Source organism: Musa acuminata, chromosome BXJ2-9 (genome assembly GCF_036884655.1).
Source record: "Musa acuminata AAA Group cultivar baxijiao chromosome BXJ2-9, Cavendish_Baxijiao_AAA, whole genome shotgun sequence".
Taxonomy (NCBI): Eukaryota; Viridiplantae; Streptophyta; class Magnoliopsida; order Zingiberales; family Musaceae; genus Musa; species Musa acuminata.
Window position 1 is genome coordinate 50,002,304 of NC_088346.1, and position 22,382 is coordinate 50,024,685.

The 22,382-nt window shown below is 40.8% G+C and overlaps 2 long non-coding RNA genes across 4 annotated transcripts; both read right to left on the reverse strand.

The window, feature by feature from the left end:
* Positions 1-1,928: 1,928 nt before the first annotated feature.
* On the reverse strand, positions 1,929-4,215 carry LOC135623885 (uncharacterized). Of its 2 annotated transcripts, none has more exons than XR_010491551.1 (3): positions 4,103-4,215; positions 2,903-3,642; positions 1,929-2,801 (listed from the first exon to the last, which is right to left on the reverse strand). It is a non-coding gene; the product is annotated as an uncharacterized LOC135623885 (long non-coding RNA). The 2 variants fall into 2 exon arrangements; XR_010491552.1 differs by lacking the exon at positions 4,103-4,215 and having other exon boundaries at positions 1,931-2,801; positions 2,903-3,253; positions 3,353-3,762.
* Positions 4,216-10,767: 6,552 nt separating this feature from the next.
* LOC135623890 (uncharacterized) lies at positions 10,768-13,068 on the reverse strand. 2 transcript variants are annotated; one of them, XR_010491555.1, is made up of 4 exons: positions 12,938-13,067; positions 12,190-12,479; positions 11,740-12,090; positions 10,770-11,638 (listed from the first exon to the last, which is right to left on the reverse strand). It is a non-coding gene; the product is annotated as an uncharacterized LOC135623890 (long non-coding RNA). The 2 variants fall into 2 exon arrangements; XR_010491554.1 differs by having other exon boundaries at positions 10,768-11,638; positions 11,740-12,479; positions 12,938-13,068.
* Between the last annotated feature and the right edge of the window lie 9,314 nt (positions 13,069-22,382).

The window sequence follows — 22,382 nt, forward strand, 5'->3', positions numbered from 1 at the left end:
ATGAGGGTTCAAAGTGCTAATTATTAAACACCGATCTCACTGCTTCTCAGGATATGAATGAACGCTCCGATAGAGCATCAAGTAAAAGAAAAGAGCGAGAGAGAACCTCTTGGCGGCGGCCGGCGACGACTGCCAAGGCTTGAGAATTGGGAGAGAGGCAGCGAGCGACGACCGGTTCTCAGTAACTCGCCGGCAGCAGTCGGGCTTGCTTTGCTTTGCTTCGCTTCGCTAGGGTTCAACTTCAGGAATAACACAAATTTGCCTCTCGATCAGCTCAGCTTCAGGAATAACAGAATAAGTCACACTAGAAATGGCTGTCATGCAAAAAATAAAAAAGAATTCATAATTCTTCAGGTCAGACAATATACCAATCTGATGCTACATATTTCACATCTGTAGACAAACAAATGCACCGGTTAATACTAATGCAAAAAGCGAATTTTGTATCAAGTAGCTTATGGTGCATTTGTCAATAATATGCATTTCAGGACTAAGAGTTTGTTACGCATGAAAAAGTAAGCATCAAAATCATTTGTAGGGACATATACATTCTTCAGCCATTGGATAGGATGCAAAAAACAAAAATTATTTAGGAGGTACTAAAGCATATGATTAGAAATATTGCCTTGGTGACGCATATTCGCACTAACAGAGATGGCACATTCAAGAAAAGTCTGTCATAAATTTTTAGAAGGTTACCTGGTGAATAGAGCTTAGTGCAAGCGTCATAACCAATGGCAGATGAACGGCCATTGAGCTCCATCATGGTATTGACCTGGCGAAGAACAGAACGTAGGCACCTTTGCCATCCCACCATGGTATCTAATTCTAACAAATCCAAGAATTACAAGAGTTGTGGTCAATAGAATGCGACAAACAATTGCACACAATATATATGATACAAGAAAAGAGCACAAGATCAGTGTTACTTTCATAATGTTAATTTTAAAATTGCTCTATAAAGATCATGCATGAAACAAGGAAACTACTGTGACTAGCTACTATCACAAATTCTGAATACACAACCAATGGCGATGTGTGTGCTCATGGTAATAGTAAACTTCAAAATCACATTACACGAAAAAATTAAATAAATAAATGTCAGTTGGAGATGGCAATTTCCTGAGGAAATCCAGATGTCACTTTAATTAGGGAAACACCAACATCTGGTCTTTTTTTCTTTTTGGTCTTTTTTCATTCTTCACCAGCAACTTCTTTTTCATTCTTCATACCGAATGACAATTTAGCAGCTTTTGTACAGAAATGTTACATGTCTAACATTTATTCGGTTTCAAAACCACGAACCACATAATTATCTGTCAATTCATACGATGCCATCCATGCGGGGGGTTACGGTCAATGCAGGCATGAAACTTGTACCAGAATAAAGATTAAGAACGAAAGACGAAAGAGAAGTCAAAATCGAGGCATTTCAAAAATTACCAACTGGTATAGCCGCTGGAGCAATCCAGTTCAATAAACAAAACATAGAATGTGACCGATAAATGCATGAACTGAAGTTACCCCGACGCCAGTAACTCCGGTCGGAACTACAACTCGTTCTTCAAGGACTATTTCCAGCCAAAACCAAATCCAAACGTATTGTTAATTCGATGCGCTAGTATCAGTAGTTACTCATATGGTTAAATAATATTTGGCCACCAGGACAATACATCGATCATCGAAACCAAGATCAACAACCCAACCCCCCTTTGCCCGCCCTGAATCACCACCAAGGCAAGAAGAAGGACAAATAAAAAGAAATCAAGACAACGAAATGCCGTGTCGGGTGATTCACAGAACTGCTACTCATGAGGGTTCAAAGTGCTAATTATTAAACACCGATCTCACTGCTTCTCAGGATATGAATGAACGCTCCGATAGAGCATCAAGTAAAAGAAAAGAGCGAGAGAGAACCTCTTGGCGGCGGCCGGCGACGACAGCCAAGGCTTGAGAATTGGGAGAGAGGCAGCGAGCGACGACCGGCTCTCAGTAACTCGCCGGCAGCAGTCGGGCTTGCTTTGCTTTGCTTCGCTTCGCTAGGGTTCAACTTCGGGGTCATGGAAATACTGGGCGACTGTTTATTTTATGTTAATCATTCGTGGCTTCTAGTGGCGTCAGATTTTACCGAGTGGAGACGTGAGTCCGATCTCAAATCCGGTCGGCTCGACATCCGAACCGGCTCATACGTGAAAATTAACATTCGTAGCTGACGTCTACTGGAATCGATCTCAGTCGCATCATTGCCATGAAATGCTCTTGGTAGAACCAAACATGGATGACCCGTTTCAAGCCCAAGAAGGTAGTGTGGACGCCGTTGCCTTCCTTCCAACGGAGGTCGGTAACCTTTTGTACACAAACCATTCATGCTGTATGCACCGATTAATTCCCAACTTCAAACACGATTAATTCCCAACTTCAAACACAAATATTTTCACGCTCTTTTCATTCGAAGCACACAACATGAGTAACCTTATCTTAGTTCCGAGCCTTTATATATATATATATATATATATATATATATATATATATATATATATATATATCGTTGCTGCTCGTGTCGAAGACGGTGACGGTAATCGCAACAACAGTTGCCGAGTCCTCGGCATTGTTGTAGCTCCAATAAGTAACTCTAGCGGGCAATGCGATGATGTCTCCCTCATGGCAGTGGATCATCTGGTGCTCGTATCGGAACCTCTGACATTCTTTGCCTGTCTCCTGCTCCCATATTTGTTTGGGTTGCTGGAAGGATGGGAACGTCTCTAGGCAACCAAGGAACACTGTTCCAATGATTCCCCTTCCTGCATCCATCATAGACCATCGTCGAGCTTTAAGACAATATATATGACATGAAATTAAATCATCATATTCAAAAGAGCACGATGTATATGCGTGAACGAGCCTTGCACAATATAGACGAGACGTGGTGGGCTGGAAATGGATGGCAAGAGAAGGCCTCTCGGTTGGATGGTACGACGACATGCAGCCACACCCACACACTGGAGCTGTTCAGTAAACTGGTTACAGTACTCCGTGTACCCAGCTTCCGAGGGCACACGTCGGGTGAGCTCAAGGGCGCTTAGCTTATCGATTCTGCAGTGGCTCACGGGGCTGTAGTGATGAGCACTCATCCATGGTTCACCTGCTCGCTGCTGGCCCAAGCCAAGTGGGGCTGGTGAGTTGTGCAAGAGAAGGAGCACCCAAACAGAGAAAGAGAGGACAATGTAAAGGGAGGTGGCCATGGGCTAGTGTTCTGCACAAGGAACGGAGCGAGAGTGATGAAGGGGAGTGAAGAAGTGGGAGAGGATATTTATAATCGGTTTATTTGCAGGGTCACGAGTATTTCCATCACCTCTCGTGTCGCCGCATGCTGCATGGTGCGACACCATTCGGTTGAGAGGCCAACTGCAAGCTGAGAAGAACGTGTTCTTGATGACGCTATGACCTTTCTGAACTACCACGACGGGGATGGCTAGAATGCTACAGTGTTCGACCGGTACCGCCCTGCACCATTCGGTACCGCCCGGCACCACACGATAACGGTCGAAATCGTCCGTTAAGACACTGTAGCAGTCATGCTACAGTGTTCCACCGGTGCCGCCCGGCACCACACGATAACGGTCTAAATCGTCCGTTAAGACACTGTAGGAATAACACAAATTTGCCTCTCGATCAGCTCAGCTTCAGGAATAACAGAATAAGTCACACTAGAAATGGCTGTCATGCAAAATATAAAAAAGAATTCATAATTCTTCAGGTCAGACAATATACCAATCTGATGCTACATATTTCACATCTGTAGACAAACAAATGCACCGGTTAATACTAATGCAAAAAGCGAATTTTGTATCAAGTAGCTTATGGTGCATTTGTCAATAATATGCATTTCAGGACTAAGAGTTTGTTACGCATGAAAAAGTAAGCATCAAAATCATTTGTAGGGACATATACATTCTTCAGCCATTGGATAGGATGCAAAAAACAAAAATTATTTAGGAGGTACTAAAGCATATGATTAGAAATATTGCCTTGGTGACGCATATTCGCACTAACAGAGATGGCACATTCAAGAAAAGTCTGTCATAAATTTTTAGAAGGTTACCTGGTGAATAGAGCTTAGTGCAAGCGTCATAACCAATGGCAGATGAACGGCCATTGCGCTCCATCATGGTATTGACCTGGCGAAGAACAGAACGTAGGCACCTTTGCCATCCCACCATGGTATCTAATTCTAACAAATCCAAGAATTACAAGAGTCGTGGTCAATACAATGCGACAAACAATTGCACACAATATATATGATACAAGAAAAGAGCACAAGATCAGTGTTACTTTCATAATGTTAATTTTAAAATTGCTCTATAAAGATCATGCATGAAACAAGGAAACTACAGTGACTAGCTACTATCACAAATTCTGAATACACAACCAATGGCGATGTGTGTGCTCATGGTAATAGTAAACTTCAAAATCACATTACACGAAAAAATTAAATAAATAAATGTCAGTTGGAGATGACAATTTCCTGGTGAAATCCAGATGTCACTTTAATTAGGGAAACACCAACATCTGGTCTTTTTTTCTTTTTGGTCTTTTTTCATTCTTCACCAGCAACTTCTTTTTCATTCTTCATACCGAAAGACAATTTAGCAGCTTTTGTACAGAAATGTTACATGTCTAACATTTATTCGGTTTCAAAACCACGAACCACATAATTATCTGTCAATTCATATGATGCCATCCATGCGGGGGGTTACGGTCAATGCAGGCATGAAACTTGTACCAGAATAAAGATTAAGAACGAAAGACGAAAGAGAAGTCAAAATCGAGGCATTTCAAAAATTACCAACTGGTATAGCCGCTGGAGCAATCCAGTTCAATAAACAAAACATAGAATGTGACCGATAAATGCATGAACTGAAGTTACCCCGACGCCAGTAACTCCGGTCGGAACTACAACTCGTTCTGCAAGGACTATTTCCAGCCAAAACCAAATCCAAACGTATTGTTAATTCGATGCGCTAGTATCAGTAGTTACTCATATGGTTAAATAATATTTGGCCACCAGGACAATAAATCGATCATCGAAACCAAGATCAACAACCCAACCCCCATTTGCCCGCCTTGAATCACCACCAAGGCAAGAAGAAGGACAAATAAAAAGAAATCAAGACAACGAAATGCCGTGTCGGGTGATTCACAGAACTGCTACTCATGAGGGTTCAAAGTGCTAATTATTAGACACCGATCTCACTGCTTCTCAGGATATGAATGAACGCTCCGATAGAGCATCAAGTAAAAGAAAAGAGCGAGAGAGAACCTCTTGGCGGCGGCCGGCGACGACAGCCAAGGCTTGAGAATTGGGAGAGAGGCAGCGAGCGACGACCGGCTCTCAGTAACTCGCCGGCAGCAGTCGGGCTTGCTTTGCTTTGCTTCGCTTCGCTAGGGTTCAACTTCAGGAATAACACAAATTTGCCTCTCGATCAGCTCAGCTTCAGGAATAACAGAATAAGTCACACTAGAAAGGGCTGTCATGCAAAATATAAAAAAGAATTCATAATTCTTCAGGTCAGACAATATACCAATCTGATGCTACATATTTCACATCTGTAGACAAACAAATGCACCGGTTAATACTAATGCAAAAAGCGAATTTTGTATCAAGTAGCTTATGGTGCATTTGTCAATAATATGCATTTCAGGACTAAGAGTTTGTTACGCATGAAAAAGTAAGCATCAAAATCATTTGTAGGGACATATACATTCTTCAGCCATTGGATAGGATGCAAAAAACAAAAATTATTTAGGAGGTACTAAAGCATATGATTAGAAATATTGCCTTGGTGACGCATATTCGCACTAACAGAGATGGCACATTCAAGAAAAGTCTGTCATAAATTTTTAGAAGGTTACCTGGTGAATAGAGCTTAGTGCAAGCGTCATAACCAATGGCAGATGAACGGCCATTGAGCTCCATCATGGTATTGACCTGGCGAAGAACAGAACGTAGGCACCTTTGCCATCCCACCATGGTATCTAATTCTAACAAATCCAAGAATTACAAGAGTCGTGGTCAATAGAATGCGACAAACAATTGCACACAATATATATGATACAAGAAAAGAGCACAAGATCAGTGTTACTTTCATAATGTTAATTTTAAAATTGCTCTATAAAGATCATGCATGAAACAAGGAAACTACTGTGACTAGCTACTATCACAAATTCTGAATACACAACCAATGGCGATGTGTGTGCTCATGGTAATAGTAAACTTCAAAATCACATTACACGAAAAAATTAAATAAATAAATGTCAGTTGGAGATGGCAATTTCCTGAGGAAATCCAGATGTCACTTTAATTAGGGAAACACCAACATCTGGTCTTTTTTTCTTTTTGGTCTTTTTTCATTCTTCACCAGCAACTTCTTTTTCATTCTTCATACCGAATGACAATTTAGCAGCTTTTGTACAGAAATGTTACATGTCTAACATTTATTCGGTTTCAAAACCACGAACCACATAATTATCTGTCAATTCATACGATGCCATCCATGCGGGGGGTTACGGTCAATGCAGGCTTGAAACTTGTACCAGAATAAAGATTAAGAACGAAAGACGAAAGAGAAGTCAAAATCGAGGCATTTCAAAAATTACCAACTGGTATAGCCGCTGGAGCAATCCAGTTCAATAAACAAAACATAGAATGTGACCGATAAATGCATGAACTGAAGTTACCCCGACGCCAGTAACTCCGGTCGGAACTACAACTCGTTCTGCAAGGACTATTTCCAGCCAAAACCAAATCCAAACGTATTGTTAATTCGATGCGCTAGTATCAGTACTTACTCATATGGTTAAATAATATTTGGCCACCAGGACAATACATCGATCATCGAAACCAAGATCAACAACCCAACCCCCCTTTGCCCGCCCTGAATCACCACCAAGGCAAGAAGAAGGACAAATAAAAAGAAATCAAGACAACGAAATGCCGTGTCGGGTGATTCACAGAACTGCTACTCATGAGGGTTCAAAGTGCTAATTATTAGACACCGATCTCACTGCTTCTCAGGATATGAATGAACGCTCCGATAGAGCATCAAGTAAAAGAAAAGAGCGAGAGAGAACCTCTTGGCGGCGGCCGGCGACGACAGCCAAGGCTTGAGAATTGGGAGAGAGGCAGCGAGCGACGACCGGCTCTCAGTAACTCGCCGGCAGTAGTCGGGCTTGCTTTGCTTTGCTTCGCTTCGCTAGGGTTCAACTTCAGGAATAACGCAAATTTGCCTCTCGATCAGCTCAGCTTCAGGAATAACAGAATAAGTCACACTAGAAAGGGCTGTCATGCAAAATATAAAAAAGAATTCATAATTCTTCAGGTCAGACAATATACCAATCTGATGCTACATATTTCACATCTGTAGACAAACAAATGCACCGGTTAATACTAATGCAAAAAGCGAATTTTGTATCAAGTAGGTTATGGTGCATTTGTCAATAATATGCATTTCAGGACTAAGAGTTTGTTACGCATGAAAAAGTAAGCATCAAAATCATTTGTAGGGACATATACATTCTTCAGCCATTGGATAGGATGCAAAAAACCAAAATTATTTAGGAGGTACAAAAGCATATGATTAGAAATATTGCCTTGGTGACGCATATTCACACTAACAGAGATGGCACATTCAAGAAAAGTGTCTGTCATAAATTTTTAGAAGGTTACCTGGTGAATAGAGCTTAGTGCAAGCGTCATACCCAATGGCAGATGAACGGCCATTGCGCTCCATCATGGTATTGACCTGGCGAAGAACAGAACGTAGGCACCTTTGCCATCCCACCATGGTATCTAATTCTAACAAATCCAAGAATTACAAGAGTCGTGGTCAATACAATGCGACAAACAATTGCACACAATATATATGATACAAGAAAAGAGCACAAGATCAGTGTTACTTTCATAATGTTAATTTTAAAATTGCTCTATAAAGATCATGCATGAAACAAGGAAACTACAGTGACTAGCTACTATCACAAATTCTGAATACACAACCAATGGCGATGTGTGTGCTCATGGTAATAGTCAACTTCAAAATCACATTACACGAAAAAATTAAATAAATAAATGTCAGTTGGAGATGGCAATTACCTGGTGAAATCCAGATGTCACTTTCATTAGGGAAACACCAACATCTGGTCTTTTTTTTCTTTTTGGTCTTTTTTCATTCTTCACCAGCAACTTCTTTTGCATTCTTCATACCGAACGACAATTTAGCAGCTTTTGTACAGAAATGTTACATGTCTAACATTTATTCGGTTTCAAAACCACGAACCACATAATTATCTGTCAATTCATACGATGTCATCCATGCGGGGGGTTACGGTCAATGCAGGCATGAAACTTGTACCAGAATAAAGATTAAGAACGAAAGACGAAAGAGAAGTCAAAATCGAGGCATTTCAAAAATTACCAACTGGTATAGCCGCTGGAGCAATCCAGTTCAATAAACAAAACATAGAATGTGACCGATAAATGCATGAACTGAAGTTACCCCGACGCCAGTAACTCCGGTCGGAACTACAACTCGTTCTTCAAGGACTATTTCCAGCCAAAACCAAATCCAAACGTATTGTTAATTCGATGCGCTAGTATCAGTAGTTACTCATATGGTTAAATAATATTTGGCCACCAGGACAATACATCGATCATCGAAACCAAGATCAACAACCCAACCCCCCTTTGCCCGCCCTGAATCACCACCAAGGCAAGAAGAAGGACAAATAAAAAGAAATCAAGACAACGAAATGCCGTGTCGGGTGATTCACAGAACTGCTACTCATGAGGGTTCAAAGTGCTAATTATTAAACACCGATCTCACTGCTTCTCAGGATATGAATGAACGCTCCGATAGAGCATCAAGTAAAAGAAAAGAGCGAGAGAGAACCTCTTGGCGGCGGCCGGCGACGACTGCCAAGGCTTGAGAATTGGGAGAGAGGCAGCGAGCGACGACCGGTTCTCAGTAACTCGCCGGCAGCAGTCGGGCTTGCTTTGCTTTGCTTCGCTTCGCTAGGGTTCAACTTCAGGAATAACACAAATTTGCCTCTCGATCAGCTCAGCTTCAGGAATAACAGAATAAGTCACACTAGAAATGGCTGTCATGCAAAAAATAAAAAAGAATTCATAATTCTTCAGGTCAGACAATATACCAATCTGATGCTACATATTTCACATCTGTAGACAAACAAATGCACCGGTTAATACTAATGCAAAAAGCGAATTTTGTATCAAGTAGCTTATGGTGCATTTGTCAATAATATGCATTTCAGGACTAAGAGTTTGTTACGCATGAAAAAGTAAGCATCAAAATCATTTGTAGGGACATATACATTCTTCAGCCATTGGATAGGATGCAAAAAACAAAAATTATTTAGGAGGTACTAAAGCATATGATTAGAAATATTGCCTTGGTGACGCATATTCGCACTAACAGAGATGGCACATTCAAGAAAAGTCTGTCATAAATTTTTAGAAGGTTACCTGGTGAATAGAGCTTAGTGCAAGCGTCATAACCAATGGCAGATGAACGGCCATTGAGCTCCATCATGGTATTGACCTGGCGAAGAACAGAACGTAGGCACCTTTGCCATCCCACCATGGTATCTAATTCTAACAAATCCAAGAATTACAAGAGTTGTGGTCAATAGAATGCGACAAACAATTGCACACAATATATATGATACAAGAAAAGAGCACAAGATCAGTGTTACTTTCATAATGTTAATTTTAAAATTGCTCTATAAAGATCATGCATGAAACAAGGAAACTACTGTGACTAGCTACTATCACAAATTCTGAATACACAACCAATGGCGATGTGTGTGCTCATGGTAATAGTAAACTTCAAAATCACATTACACGAAAAAATTAAATAAATAAATGTCAGTTGGAGATGGCAATTTCCTGAGGAAATCCAGATGTCACTTTAATTAGGGAAACACCAACATCTGGTCTTTTTTTCTTTTTGGTCTTTTTTCATTCTTCACCAGCAACTTCTTTTTCATTCTTCATACCGAATGACAATTTAGCAGCTTTTGTACAGAAATGTTACATGTCTAACATTTATTCGGTTTCAAAACCACGAACCACATAATTATCTGTCAATTCATACGATGCCATCCATGCGGGGGGTTACGGTCAATGCAGGCATGAAACTTGTACCAGAATAAAGATTAAGAACGAAAGACGAAAGAGAAGTCAAAATCGAGGCATTTCAAAAATTACCAACTGGTATAGCCGCTGGAGCAATCCAGTTCAATAAACAAAACATAGAATGTGACCGATAAATGCATGAACTGAAGTTACCCCGACGCCAGTAACTCCGGTCGGAACTACAACTCGTTCTTCAAGGACTATTTCCAGCCAAAACCAAATCCAAACGTATTGTTAATTCGATGCGCTAGTATCAGTAGTTACTCATATGGTTAAATAATATTTGGCCACCAGGACAATACATCGATCATCGAAACCAAGATCAACAACCCAACCCCCCTTTGCCCGCCCTGAATCACCACCAAGGCAAGAAGAAGGACAAATAAAAAGAAATCAAGACAACGAAATGCCGTGTCGGGTGATTCACAGAACTGCTACTCATGAGGGTTCAAAGTGCTAATTATTAAACACCGATCTCACTGCTTCTCAGGATATGAATGAACGCTCCGATAGAGCATCAAGTAAAAGAAAAGAGCGAGAGAGAACCTCTTGGCGGCGGCCGGCGACGACAGCCAAGGCTTGAGAATTGGGAGAGAGGCAGCGAGCGACGACCGGCTCTCAGTAACTCGCCGGCAGCAGTCGGGCTTGCTTTGCTTTGCTTCGCTTCGCTAGGGTTCAACTTCGGGGTCATGGAAATACTGGGCGACTGTTTATTTTATGTTAATCATTCGTGGCTTCTAGTGGCGTCAGATTTTACCGAGTGGAGACGTGAGTCCGATCTCAAATCCGGTCGGCTCGACATCCGAACCGGCTCATACGTGAAAATTAACATTCGTAGCTGACGTCTACTGGAATCGATCTCAGTCGCATCATTGCCATGAAATGCTCTTGGTAGAACCAAACATGGATGACCCGTTTCAAGCCCAAGAAGGTAGTGTGGACGCCGTTGCCTTCCTTCCAACGGAGGTCGGTAACCTTTTGTACACAAACCATTCATGCTGTATGCACCGATTAATTCCCAACTTCAAACACGATTAATTCCCAACTTCAAACACAAATATTTTCACGCTCTTTTCATTCGAAGCACACAACATGAGTAACCTTATCTTAGTTCCGAGCCTTTATATATATATATATATATATATATATATATATATATATATATATATATATCGTTGCTGCTCGTGTCGAAGACGGTGACGGTAATCGCAACAACAGTTGCCGAGTCCTCGGCATTGTTGTAGCTCCAATAAGTAACTCTAGCGGGCAATGCGATGATGTCTCCCTCATGGCAGTGGATCATCTGGTGCTCGTATCGGAACCTCTGACATTCTTTGCCTGTCTCCTGCTCCCATATTTGTTTGGGTTGCTGGAAGGATGGGAACGTCTCTAGGCAACCAAGGAACACTGTTCCAATGATTCCCCTTCCTGCATCCATCATAGACCATCGTCGAGCTTTAAGACAATATATATGACATGAAATTAAATCATCATATTCAAAAGAGCACGATGTATATGCGTGAACGAGCCTTGCACAATATAGACGAGACGTGGTGGGCTGGAAATGGATGGCAAGAGAAGGCCTCTCGGTTGGATGGTACGACGACATGCAGCCACACCCACACACTGGAGCTGTTCAGTAAACTGGTTACAGTACTCCGTGTACCCAGCTTCCGAGGGCACACGTCGGGTGAGCTCAAGGGCGCTTAGCTTATCGATTCTGCAGTGGCTCACGGGGCTGTAGTGATGAGCACTCATCCATGGTTCACCTGCTCGCTGCTGGCCCAAGCCAAGTGGGGCTGGTGAGTTGTGCAAGAGAAGGAGCACCCAAACAGAGAAAGAGAGGACAATGTAAAGGGAGGTGGCCATGGGCTAGTGTTCTGCACAAGGAACGGAGCGAGAGTGATGAAGGGGAGTGAAGAAGTGGGAGAGGATATTTATAATCGGTTTATTTGCAGGGTCACGAGTATTTCCATCACCTCTCGTGTCGCCGCATGCTGCATGGTGCGACACCATTCGGTTGAGAGGCCAACTGCAAGCTGAGAAGAACGTGTTCTTGATGACGCTATGACCTTTCTGAACTACCACGACGGGGATGGCTAGAATGCTACAGTGTTCGACCGGTACCGCCCTGCACCATTCGGTACCGCCCGGCACCACACGATAACGGTCGAAATCGTCCGTTAAGACACTGTAGCAGTCATGCTACAGTGTTCCACCGGTGCCGCCCGGCACCACACGATAACGGTCTAAATCGTCCGTTAAGACACTGTAGGAATAACACAAATTTGCCTCTCGATCAGCTCAGCTTCAGGAATAACAGAATAAGTCACACTAGAAATGGCTGTCATGCAAAATATAAAAAAGAATTCTTAATTCTTCAGGTCAGACAATATACCAATCTGATGCTACATATTTCACATCTGTAGACAAACAAATGCACCGGTTAATACTAATGCAAAAAGCGAATTTTGTATCAAGTAGCTTATGGTGCATTTGTCAATAATATGCATTTCAGGACTAAGAGTTTGTTACGCATGAAAAAGTAAGCATCAAAATCATTTGTAGGGACATATACATTCTTCAGCCATTGGATAGGATGCAAAAAACAAATTATTTAGGAGGTACTAAAGCATATGATTAGAAATATTGCCTTGGTGACGCATATTCGCACTAACAGAGATGGCACATTCAAGAAAAGTCTGTCATAAATTTTTAGAAGGTTACCTGGTGAATAGAGCTTAGTGCAAGCGTCATAACCAATGGCAGATGAACGGCCATTGAGCTCCATCATGGTATTGACCTGGCGAAGAACAGAACGTAGGCACCTTTGCCATCCCACCATGGTATCTAATTCTAACAAATCCAAGAATTACAAGAGTCGTGGTCAATAGAATGCGACAAACAATTGCACACAATATATATGATACAAGAAAAGAGCACAAGATCAGTGTTACTTTCATAATGTTAATTTTAAAATTGCTCTATAAAGATCATGCATGAAACAAGGAAACTACTGTGACTAGCTACTATCACAAATTCTGAATACACAACCAATGGCGATGTGTGTGCTCATGGTAATAGTAAACTTCAAAATCACATTACACGAAAAAATTAAATAAATAAATGTCAGTTGGAGATGGCAATTTCCTGAGGAAATCCAGATGTCACTTTAATTAGGGAAACACCAACATCTGGTCTTTTTTTCTTTTTGGTCTTTTTTCATTCTTCACCAGCAACTTCTTTTTCATTCTTCATACCGAATGACAATTTAGCAGCTTTTGTACAGAAATGTTACATGTCTAACATTTATTCGGTTTCAAAACCACGAACCACATAATTATCTGTCAATTCATACGATGCCATCCATGCGGGGGGTTACGGTCAATGCAGGCTTGAAACTTGTACCAGAATAAAGATTAAGAACGAAAGACGAAAGAGAAGTCAAAATCGAGGCATTTCAAAAATTACCAACTGGTATAGCCGCTGGAGCAATCCAGTTCAATAAACAAAACATAGAATGTGACCGATAAATGCATGAACTGAAGTTACCCCGACGCCAGTAACTCCGGTCGGAACTACAACTCGTTCTGCAAGGACTATTTCCAGCCAAAACCAAATCCAAACGTATTGTTAATTCGATGCGCTAGTATCAGTACTTACTCATATGGTTAAATAATATTTGGCCACCAGGACAATACATCGATCATCGAAACCAAGATCAACAACCCAACCCCCCTTTGCCCGCCCTGAATCACCACCAAGGCAAGAAGAAGGACAAATAAAAAGAAATCAAGACAACGAAATGCCGTGTCGGGTGATTCACAGAACTGCTACTCATGAGGGTTCAAAGTGCTAATTATTAGACACCGATCTCACTGCTTCTCAGGATATGAATGAACGCTCCGATAGAGCATCAAGTAAAAGAAAAGAGCGAGAGAGAACCTCTTGGCGGCGGCCGGCGACGACAGCCAAGGCTTGAGAATTGGGAGAGAGGCAGCGAGCGACGACCGGCTCTCAGTAACTCGCCGGCAGTAGTCGGGCTTGCTTTGCTTTGCTTCGCTTCGCTAGGGTTCAACTTCAGGAATAACGCAAATTTGCCTCTCGATCAGCTCAGCTTCAGGAATAACAGAATAAGTCACACTAGAAATGGCTGTCATGCAAAAAATAAAAAAGAATTCTTAATTCTTCAGGTCAGACAATATACCAATCTGATGCTACATATTTCACATCTGTAGACAAACAAATGCACCGGTTAATACTAATGCAAAAAGCGAATTTTGTATCAAGTAGGTTATGGTGCATTTGTCAATAATATGCATTTCAGGACTAAGAGTTTGTTACGCATGAAAAAGTAAGCATCAAAATCATTTGTAGGGACATATACATTCTTCAGCCATTGGATAGGATGCAAAAAACCAAAATTATTTAGGAGGTACAAAAGCATATGATTAGAAATATTGCCTTGGTGACGCATATTCACACTAACAGAGATGGCACATTCAAGAAAAGTGTCTGTCATAAATTTTTAGAAGGTTACCTGGTGAATAGAGCTTAGTGCAAGCGTCATACCCAATGGCAGATGAACGGCCATTGCGCTCCATCATGGTATTGACCTGGCGAAGAACAGAACGTAGGCACCTTTGCCATCCCACCATGGTATCTAATTCTAACAAATCCAAGAATTACAAGAGTCGTGGTCAATACAATGCGACAAACAATTGCACACAATATATATGATACAAGAAAAGAGCACAAGATCAGTGTTACTTTCATAATGTTAATTTTAAAATTGCTCTATAAAGATCATGCATGAAACAAGGAAACTACAGTGACTAGCTACTATCACAAATTCTGAATACACAACCAATGGCGATGTGTGTGCTCATGGTAATAGTAAACTTCAAAATCACATTACACGAAAAAATTAAATAAATAATTGTCAGTTGGAGATGACAATTTCCTGGTGAAATCCAGATGTCACTTTAATTAGGGAAACACCAACATCTGGTCTTTTTTTCTTTTTGGTCTTTTTTCATTCTTCACCAGCAACTTCTTTTTCATTCTTCATACCGAAAGACAATTTAGCAGCTTTTGTACAGAAATGTTACATGTCTAACATTTATTCGGTTTCAAAACCACGAACCACATAATTATCTGTCAATTCATATGATGCCATCCATGCGGGGGGTTACGGTCAATGCAGGCATGAAACTTGTACCAGAATAAAGATTAAGAACGAAAGACGAAAGAGAAGTCAAAATCGAGGCATTTCAAAAATTACCAACTGGTATAGCCGCTGGAGCAATCCAGTTCAATAAACAAAACATAGAATGTGACCGATAAATGCATGAACTGAAGTTACCCCGACGCCAGTAACTCCGGTCGGAACTACAACTCGTTCTGCAAGGACTATTTCCAGCCAAAACCAAATCCAAACGTATTGTTAATTCGATGCGCTAGTATCAGTAGTTACTCATATGGTTAAATAATATTTGGCCACCAGGACAATAAATCGATCATCGAAACCAAGATCAACAACCCAACCCCCATTTGCCCGCCTTGAATCACCACCAAGGCAAGAAGAAGGACAAATAAAAAGAAATCAAGACAACGAAATGCCGTGTCGGGTGATTCACAGAACTGCTACTCATGAGGGTTCAAAGTGCTAATTATTAGACACCGATCTCACTGCTTCTCAGGATATGAATGAACGCTCCGATAGAGCATCAAGTAAAAGAAAAGAGCGAGAGAGAACCTCTTGGCGGCGGCCGGCGACGACAGCCAAGGCTTGAGAATTGGGAGAGAGGCAGCGAGCGACGACCGGCTCTCAGTAACTCGCCGGCAGCAGTCGGGCTTGCTTTGCTTTGCTTCGCTTCGCTAGGGTTCAACTTCAGGAATAACACAAATTTGCCTCTCGATCAGCTCAGCTTCAGGAATAACAGAATAAGTCACACTAGAAAGGGCTGTCATGCAAAATATAAAAAAGAATTCATAATTCTTCAGGTCAGACAATATACCAATCTGATGCTACATATTTCACATCTGTAGACAAACAAATGCACCGGTTAATACTAATGCAAAAAGCGAATTTTGTATCAAGTAGCTTATGGTGCATTTGTCAATAATATGCATTTCAGGACTAAGAGTTTGTTACGCATGAAAAAGTAAGCATCAAAATCATTTGTAGGGACATATACATTCTTCAGCCATTGGATAGGATGCAAAAAACAAAAATTATTTAGGAGGTACTAAAGCATATGATTAGAAATATTGCCTTGGTGACGCATATTCGCACTAACAGAGATGGCACATTCAAGAAAAGTCTGTCATAAATTTTTAGAAGGTTACCTGGTGAATAGAGCTTAGTGCAAGCGTCATAACCAATGGCAGATGAACGGCCATTGAGCTCCATCATGGTATTGACCTGGCGAAGAACAGAACGTAGGCACCTTTGCCATCCCACCATGGTATCTAATTCTAACAAATCCAAGAATTACAAGAGTCGTGGTCAATAGAATGCGACAAACAATTGCACACAATATATATGATACAAGAAAAGAGCACAAGATCAGTGTTACTTTCATAATGTTAATTTTAAAATTGCTCTATAAAGATCATGCATGAAACAAGGAAACTACTGTGACTAGCTACTATCACAAATTCTGAATACACAACCAATGGCGATGTGTGTGCTCATGGTAATAGTAAACTTCAAAATCACATTACACGAAAAAATTAAATAAATAAATGTCAGTTGGAGATGGCAATTTCCTGAGGAAATCCAGATGTCACTTTAATTAGGGAAACACCAACATCTGGTCTTTTTTTCTTTTTGGTCTTTTTTCATTCTTCACCAGCAACTTCTTTTTCATTCTTCATACCGAATGACAATTTAGCAGCTTTTGTACAGAAATGTTACATGTCTAACATTTATTCGGTTTCAAAACCACGAACCACATAATTATCTGTCAATTCATACGATGCCATCCATGCGGGGGGTTACGGTCAATGCAGGCTTGAAACTTGTACCAGAATAAAGATTAAGAACGAAAGACGAAAGAGAAGTCAAAATCGAGGCATTTCAAAAATTACCAACTGGTATAGCCGCTGGAGCAATCCAGTTCAATAAACAAAACATAGAATGTGACCGATAAATGCATGAACTGAAGTTACCCCGACGCCAGTAACTCCGGTCGGAACTACAACTCGTTCTGCAAGGACTATTTCCAGCCAAAACCAAATCCAAACGTATTGTTAATTCGATGCGCTAGTATCAGTACTTACTCATATGGTTAAATAATATTTGGCCACCAGGACAATACATCGATCATCGAAACCAAGATCAACAACCCAACCCCCCTTTGCCCGCCCTGAATCACCACCAAGGCAAGAAGAAGGACAAATAAAAAGAAATCAAGACAACGAAATGCCGTGTCGGGTGATTCACAGAACTGCTACTCATGAGGGTTCAAAGTGCTAATTATTAGACACCGATCTCACTGCTTCTCAGGATATGAATGAACGCTCCGATAGAGCATCAAGTAAAAGAAAAGAGCGAGAGAGAACCTCTTGGCGGCGGCCGGCGACGACAGCCAAGGCTTGAGAATTGGGAGAGAGGCAGCGAGCGACGACCGGCTCTCAGTAACTCGCCGGCAGTAGTCGGGCTTGCTTTGCTTTGCTTCGCTTCGCTAGGGTTCAACTTCAGGAATAACGCAAATTTGCCTCTCGATCAGCTCAGCTTCAGGAATAACAGAATAAGTCACACTAGAAATGGCTGTCATGCAAAAAATAAAAAAGAATTCTTAATTCTTCAGGTCAGACAATATACCAATCTGATGCTACATATTTCACATCTGTAGACAAACAAATGCACCGGTTAATACTAATGCAAAAAGCGAATTTTGTATCAAGTAGGTTATGGTGCATTTGTCAATAATATGCATTTCAGGACTAAGAGTTTGTTACGCATGAAAAAGTAAGCATCAAAATCATTTGTAGGGACATATACATTCTTCAGCCATTGGATAGGATGCAAAAAACCAAAATTATTTAGGAGGTACAAAAGCATATGATTAGAAATATTGCCTTGGTGACGCATATTCACACTAACAGAGATGGCACATTCAAGAAAAGTGTCTGTCATAAATTTTTAGAAGGTTACCTGGTGAATAGAGCTTAGTGCAAGCGTCATACCCAATGGCAGATGAACGGCCATTGCGCTCCATCATGGTATTGACCTGGCGAAGAACAGAACGTAGGCACCTTTGCCATCCCACCATGGTATCTAATTCTAACAAATCCAAGAATTACAAGAGTCGTGGTCAATACAATGCGACAAACAATTGCACACAATATATATGATACAAGAAAAGAGCACAAGATCAGTGTTACTTTCATAATGTTAATTTTAAAATTGCTCTATAAAGATCATGCATGAAACAAGGAAACTACAGTGACTAGCTACTATCACAAATTCTGAATACACAACCAATGGCGATGTGTGTGCTCATGGTAATAGTAAACTTCAAAATCACATTACACGAAAAAATTAAATAAATAAATGTCAGTTGGAGATGACAATTTCCTGGTGAAATCCAGATGTCACTTTAATTAGGGAAACACCAACATCTGGTCTTTTTTTCTTTTTGGTCTTTTTTCATTCTTCACCAGCAACTTCTTTTTCATTCTTCATACCGAAAGACAATTTAGCAGCTTTTGTACAGAAATGTTACATGTCTAACATTTATTCGGTTTCAAAACCACGAACCACATAATTATCTGTCAATTCATATGATGCCATCCATGCGGGGGGTTACGGTCAATGCAGGCATGAAACTTGTACCAGAATAAAGATTAAGAACGAAAGACGAAAGAGAAGTCAAAATCGAGGCATTTCAAAAATTACCAACTGGTATAGCCGCTGGAGCAATCCAGTTCAATAAACAAAACATAGAATGTGACCGATAAATGCATGAAATGAAGTTACCCCGACGCCAGTAACTCCGGTCGGAACTACAACTCGTTCTGCAAGGACTATTTCCAGCCAAAACCAAATCCAAACGTATTGTTAATTCGATGCGCTAGTATCAGTAGTTACTCATATGGTTAAATAATATTTGGCCACCAGGACAATAAATCGATCATCGAAACCAAGATCAACAACCCAACCCCCATTTGCCCGCCTTGAATCACCACCAAGGCAAGAAGAAGGACAAATAAAAAGAAATCAAGACAACGAAATGCCGTGTCGGGTGATTCACAGAACTGCTACTCATGAGGGTTCAAAGTGCTAATTATTAGACACCGATCTCACTGCTTCTCAGGATATGAATGAACGCTCCGATAGAGCATCAAGTAAAAGAAAAGAGCGAGAGAGAACCTCTTGGCGGCGGCCGGCGACGACAGCCAAGGCTTGAGAATTGGGAGAGAGGCAGCGAGCGACGACCGGCTCTCAGTAACTCGCCGGCAGCAGTCGGGCTTGCTTTGCTTTGCTTCGCTTCGCTAGGGTTCAACTTCAGGAATAACACAAATTTGCCTCTCGATCAGCTCAGCTTCAGGAATAACAGAATAAGTCACACTAGAAAGGGCTGTCATGCAAAATATAAAAAAGAATTCATAATTCTTCAGGTCAGACAATATACCAATCTGATGCTACATATTTCACATCTGTAGACAAACAAATGCACCGGTTAATACTAATGCAAAAAGCGAATTTTGTATCAAGTAGCTTATGGTGCATTTGTCAATAATATGCATTTCAGGACTAAGAGTTTGTTACGCATGAAAAAGTAAGCATCAAAATCATTTGTAGGGACATATACATTCTTCAGCCATTGGATAGGATGCAAAAAACAAAAATTATTTAGGAGGTACTAAAGCATATGATTAGAAATATTGCCTTGGTGACGCATATTCGCACTAACAGAGATGGCACATTCAAGAAAAGTCTGTCATAAATTTTTAGAAGGTTACCTGGTGAATAGAGCTTAGTGCAAGCGTCATAACCAATGGCAGATGAACGGCCATTGAGCTCCATCATGGTATTGACCTGGCGAAGAACAGAACGTAGGCACCTTTGCCATCCCACCATGGTATCTAATTCTAACAAATCCAAGAATTACAAGAGTCGTGGTCAATAGAATGCGACAAACAATTGCACACAATATATATGATACAAGAAAAGAGCACAAGATCAGTGTTACTTTCATAATGTTAATTTTAAAATTGCTCTATAAAGATCATGCATGAAACAAGGAAACTACTGTGACTAGCTACTATCACAAATTCTGAATACACAACCAATGGCGATGTGTGTGCTCATGGTAATAGTAAACTTCAAAATCACATTACACGAAAAAATTAAATAAATAAATGTCAGTTGGAGATGGCAATTTCCTGAGGAAATCCAGATGTCACTTTAATTAGGGAAACACCAACATCTGGTCTTTTTTTCTTTTTGGTCTTTTTTCATTCTTCACCAGCAACTTCTTTTTCATTCTTCATACCGAATGACAATTTAGCAGCTTTTGTACAGAAATGTTACATGTCTAACATTTATTCGGTTTCAAAACCACGAACCACATAATTATCTGTCAATTCATACGATGCCATCCATGCGGGGGGTTACGGTCAATGCAGGCTTGAAACTTGTACCAGAATAAAGATTAAGAACGAAAGACGAAAGAGAAGTCAAAATCGAGGCATTTCAAAAATTACCAACTGGTATAGCCGCTGGAGCAATCCAGTTCAATAAACAAAACATAGAATGTGACCGATAAATGCATGAACTGAAGTTACCCCGACGCCAGTAACTCCGGTCGGAACTACAACTCGTTCTGCAAGGACTATTTCCAGCCAAAACCAAATCCAAACGTATTGTTAATTCGATGCGCTAGTATCAGTACTTACTCATATGGTTAAATAATATTTGGCCACCAGGACAATACATCGATCATCGAAACCAAGATCAACAACCCAACCCCCCTTTGCCCGCCCTGAATCACCACCAAGGCAAGAAGAAGGACAAATAAAAAGAAATCAAGACAACGAAATGCCGTGTCGGGTGATTCACAGAACTGCTACTCATGAGGGTTCAAAGTGCTAATTATTAGACACCGATCTCACTGCTTCTCAGGATATGAATGAACGCTCCGATAGAGCATCAAGTAAAAGAAAAGAGCGAGAGAGAACCTCTTGGCGGCGGCCGGCGACGACAGCCAAGGCTTGAGAATTGGGAGAGAGGCAGCGAGCGACGACCGGCTCTCAGTAACTCGCCGGCAGTAGTCGGGCTTGCTTTGCTTTGCTTCGCTTCGCTAGGGTTCAACTTCAGGAATAACGCAAATTTGCCTCTCGATCAGCTCAGCTTCAGGAATAACAGAATAAGTCACACTAGAAATGGCTGTCATGCAAAAAATAAAAAAGAATTCTTAATTCTTCAGGTCAGACAATATACCAATCTGATGCTACATATTTCACATCTGTAGACAAACAAATGCACCGGTTAATACTAATGCAAAAAGCGAATTTTGTATCAAGTAGGTTATGGTGCATTTGTCAATAATATGCATTTCAGGACTAAGAGTTTGTTACGCATGAAAAAGTAAGCATCAAAATCATTTGTAGGGACATATACATTCTTCAGCCATTGGATAGGATGCAAAAAACCAAAATTATTTAGGAGGTACAAAAGCATATGATTAGAAATATTGCCTTGGTGACGCATATTCACACTAACAGAGATGGCACATTCAAGAAAAGTGTCTGTCATAAATTTTTAGAAGGTTACCTGGTGAATAGAGCTTAGTGCAAGCGTCATACCCAATGGCAGATGAACGGCCATTGCGCTCCATCATGGTATTGACCTGGCGAAGAACAGAACGTAGGCACCTTTGCCATCCCACCATGGTATCTAATTCTAACAAATCCAAGAATTACAAGAGTCGTGGTCAATACAATGCGACAAACAATTGCACACAATATATATGATACAAGAAAAGAGCACAAGATCAGTGTTACTTTCATAATGTTAATTTTAAAATTGCTCTATAAAGATCATGCATGAAACAAGGAAACTACAGTGACTAGCTACTATCACAAATTCTGAATACACAACCAATGGCGATGTGTGTGCTCATGGTAATAGTAAACTTCAAAATCACATTACACGAAA